We start from the raw sequence: 4562 nt of genomic DNA, 5'->3' as shown, positions 1-4562 counted from the left end.
TTGCAACCCCTACTTTTTGTTGCTTCCCATTTGCTTGGTAGATCTTCCTCCATCCCTTTATTTTGAGCCTATGTGCATCTCTGCACGTGAGATGGGTCTCCTGAATACAGCACACTGATGGGTCTTGACTTTTTATCCAAGTTGCCAGTCTCTGTATTTTAATTGGGGCATTTAGCCCATTTACATTTAAGGTTAATATTGTTATGTTTGAATTTGATCTTGCCATTATGATGTTAGCTGGTTATTTTGCCCATTAATTGATGCAGTTTCTTCATAGTATCAATGGTCTTTACAATTTGGCATGTTTTTGCATTGGCTGGTACCGGTTTTTCCTTTCCATGTTCAGTGCTTCCTTCAGGAGCTCTTGTAAGGCACATCTGGTGGTGACAAAATCTGTCAGCATTTGCTTGTCTGTAAAGGATTTTATTTCTCCTTCCCTTAAGAAGGTTAGTGTGGCTGGATATGAAATTCTTGGTTGAAAATTCTTTTCTTTAAGAATGCTGAATATTGGCCCCCACTGTCTTCTGGCTTGTAGGGTTTCTGTAGAGATATCCACTGTTAGTCTGATGGGTTTCCTTTTGTGGGTAACCCGACTTTTCTCTCTGGCTTTGCTTAACATTTTTTCCTTCATTTCAACCTTGGTGAATCTGACAATTATGTGTCTTGGGTTTGCTCTTCTCGAGGAGTAGCTTTGTGATGTTCTGTGTTTTTCCTGAATTTGAATGTTGGCCTGCCTTGCTATGTTGGGGAAATTCTTCTGGCTTATAATCCTGAATAGTGTTTTCCAACTTGGTTCCATTCTCCCCGTCACTTTCAGGTACACCAATCAAACATAGGTTTGGTCTTTTCACATAGTTCCATATTTCTTGGAGGCTTTGTCTGTTTCTTTTTACTCTTTTTTCTCTAAACTTGTCTTCTTGCTTTATTTCATTAATTTGATCTTCAATCACTGATACCATTTCTTCTACTTGATTGAATTGGCTATTGAAGCTTGTGCATCCATCACGAAGTTCTCGTGCCATGGTTTTCAGCTCCATCAGGTCATTTAAGGTCTTCTCTACACTGTTTATTCTAGTTGGCCATTCGTCTAACCTTTTTTTCAAGGTTTTTTGCTTCCTTCCAATGGGCTAGAACATTCTCCTTTAGGTCAGAAAAGTTTGTTATTACTGACCTTCTGAAGCCTACTTTTGTCAACTTGTCAAAGTCATTCTCCATACAGCTTTGTTCCATTGCTGGCGAGGAGTTGCGATCCTTTGGAGGAGAAAAGGCACTCTTGTTTTTAGAATTTTCAGCTTTTCTGCTCTGGTTTCTCACCATCTTTGTGGTTTTATCTACCTTTGGTATTTTTTTTTTATGCAAGAGCAATTTAAAAAAATTAAATATTTATTTGAATAACAAGTTTAAGTTCGAGCTGCAATGTTGGCAATGCAGGTTTTTAACACAGATCACAAAAAGCATGCACAAAAAAGTACTGGCGCAAAGGACAAAATAGTGCTAAGAATTAGGCCAAATAGCTACTGATTTTAAGAAAATAAAAGGCCTGAAATCACTATACAAAATATAAAATGTATTAAACACTACCATCTACAGAACAGTCTTTATTATTCATTATATTTTAAAATTATTTGCATAATTATATATTGAATTGTAAATGAGTATTATACATGAACCTCCATTTGGAAGGCAATTCCTTGTAGCACTATAGAACATCTAATTACATTGCAAAAAGTATCCTTTTTTGCTATCGATAAAACAGTTAATGGTATTACTGTAAATATCAGGAAGGCTACAAAAAAAGATATAAGTTTTTTTTTGTCTTCAAAATGTTTTCCATGCAGTGAAGCACTTGCTGTGTTGAACTGAATGCACTACTGGAGAATGTTCTGGATCTGAGATGCTCTTGAGAGACAAGACTAGGCTTTTCAAATCAAACACTCAAAGGAATCATGCAACCCTCTTATGACTGGGATACCATCATGTGCCACTTACCAATGCTGTCTCTCCAGAAAACCATTCAAGATGCTTAATAAAAAAATCAGACTTACTTGATAAATATACATAAAATGAAGACACCAACTGCGATTTGACATGACTACTGGTAATGTCTGTGCTATGTGAAAGCACCTTTAAAAAGAGCCTATGCGGCAAGAGATAAGTGTCTAAAGATTCAAAACGAATCAACAGCATTGGATAACAATATAATTCTCAATTCAGAAGCTGCCTCAAGATTAGGTGCATCTTCAGTTAACGTAACAGGAAAAAAAGGCAGTGGATTTTATTTTATTAATTGTATCCACTTACAAACTGACCTAAGGTCACCCCGATGTGTAGACACAATGAGATTTTTGTTGTTTATAGTCTTTAGTTGAAGTGATAAGGGAAATAGATCTATTTAAAAACAAAACCAAACAGCTATTTCTGTCTAGATTAAGATGTGGCCCCGGGTGTGAGATTCACATTTTGAGTGGCCACTTGTGGTGCAACCTTGATGATCTGGGGTTTGTCTATGATTCTGGCTGTGTGGTTGCCCTTCTCTACAATCCCAATAATCCATGCTTGGTGGCCTTCACTATATTTGGGGGACTTTATCTCTGCACAGAACCGAGCTGCTTGCTGACATGGTAAACAGATCAGAAGGCCACCTGAGGTCTCCGGGCAGGTCCCATGCATGAGGCTGAACATGTTTCCGCAGGCCTTGCTCACCGCAGCCATCTTGGCCAGCACCAGGAGGTTGTGAATTACAAACGACACCTCGTTCCTCTGCTGCTTGGCTAGGTTCTGCACATGGCCCCAAATCCTGAAGCCCGTGATGTCAGTGGCCACGTGGGCATTGAACGTGTGCATGAGTCCTGCAGCTGTCCTGTTGAGCCTCACCATGTTCATCATCGCCTCCTGGTTGGCCAGCTCTACATCTTCGGTGACCACTAGTTTAATCTTATTCCATTTCTAAGGAATATCCAGCCACTGGTGCACAGCCACTGCCACCTGTGTCCCCAGGGGTTTTGTCAACACCAGCACGTCCCCTGGCACTGCATTGTCTGGCATGATAAATTCACTGGGCTGGAAGACAGTGGTAGTGACTCCTCCCAGGACAATCCAGGGATTTAGTACTGTTTGGCTGCCCATTACAGACATTCCTGCTTCCTCAGCTGCATCTTTAAAACTTTGGATAATCAGAGGCATCACTTTATCCCTTTCCCTGTTGGTCATTTTATTACTGACTCCAAGGAGCATCAGCATATTGTCACATTCTGTGACCCCCATTGCATAGAGGTCACTGAGGACATTGGCACATGCTATCCTGCCCATCATGTAAGGGTCGTCTACGATCGGGTAAATGTAATCTGTGGTTTGAACCAAGGAAAGCCCACCATGCCTCAAAGGAATGGCACAAGTATCCATTCCAATGCGAAGCCTTGGCATAATGGCTCCCAGAAACTGCTCATCTTCTTGGAAGTGGTTCTCCTGTAAAGATTCCAGCAATTTTTGCAAGACATCTTGGGGCACTTTGCAACCTGTGCCCTTCAGTTCAGTGAATCTGGTTAGCCAGAAGCTTTTGTCCAATTCATAACTTTCCAGGTTAAAGGACTCCCGCTTAGACATGGTTCTTGGGCCCCGCTCTCCTCACAGCTCAGCCCCTCCCCTCCCTCTGTGGGTTGGCTGGGTTCTTTATGGATCCACCGGCTGGCTTTGCACCCTCCGCCTCCTCCCGAAAACGGGCTGCGGGCCGCTCCCACAATGCACCAGGCGTGGCCGGACTCCCTTAAGCATTGCCTGAATAAAAATGCCATGCCTGGTGGCAGTAGCAGTGGCAGCCCAGGCCCATGCCTGGGTGCTGCAGGGGCTCACCTGGCTTGGCATAGCCCTGTGGGAGCCAGGCCATGGCACTCATGCCTGCTGGGCATGTGGGGCTACGTTTGGTCTTTGATGTTGGTTATCTACAGATGGGGTTTTTGTGTGGATATTTTTTGTTGATATTGATGCTATTTCTTTCTGTTTGCTAGTTTTCCTTCTAACAGTCAGGTCCCTCAGCTGCAGGTCTGTTGGAGTTTGCTGGAGGTCCATCCAGCCCCTGTTTGCCTGGGTATCACCAGCAGAGGCTGCAGAACAGCAGATATTGCAGAACACCACATATTGCTCCCTGATTTTTCCTCTGGAAGCTTTGTCCCAGAGGGAAGCCGCCTATATGATGTGTCTATTGGCCCCTACTGGGAGGTGTCTCCCAGTTAGGCTACACCGCGGTCAGGGACCCACATGAGGAGGCAGTCTGTCTGTTCTCAGAGCTCAAATGCCATACTGGGAGAACCACTGCTCTCTTCAGTTCTGTCAGACAGGGATGTTTAAGTTTGCAGAAGTTGTCTGCTGCCTTTTGTTTAGCTACACCCTGCCCACAGAGGTGGATTCTATAAAGGCAGTAGGCCTTGCTGAGCTGTGGTGGGCTCCACCCAGTTTGAGCTTCCCGGACACTTTGTTTACCTAGTAAAGCCTCAGCAATGGCAGGTGCCCCTCCCCCAGCAAGGCTGCAGCCTTGCAGGTCGATCTCAAACTGCTGCACTAGCAGT

The 4562-nt window shown here is 43.5% G+C and overlaps 1 pseudogene; it reads right to left on the bottom strand.

Annotated features, from left to right (window-relative positions):
* Positions 1-2257: 2257 nt before the first annotated feature.
* On the bottom strand, positions 2258-3737 carry LOC100615667 (selenide, water dikinase 1-like; annotated as a pseudogene).
* Positions 3738-4562: the final 825 nt, after the last annotated feature.

This window comes from Pan troglodytes, chromosome X (genome assembly GCF_028858775.2).
Source record: "Pan troglodytes isolate AG18354 chromosome X, NHGRI_mPanTro3-v2.0_pri, whole genome shotgun sequence".
NCBI lineage: Eukaryota > Metazoa > Chordata > Mammalia > Primates > Hominidae > Pan > Pan troglodytes.
The sequence above is the reverse complement of the archived record's forward strand: the minus strand, read 5'-3'. Positions and strand labels throughout refer to the sequence as shown.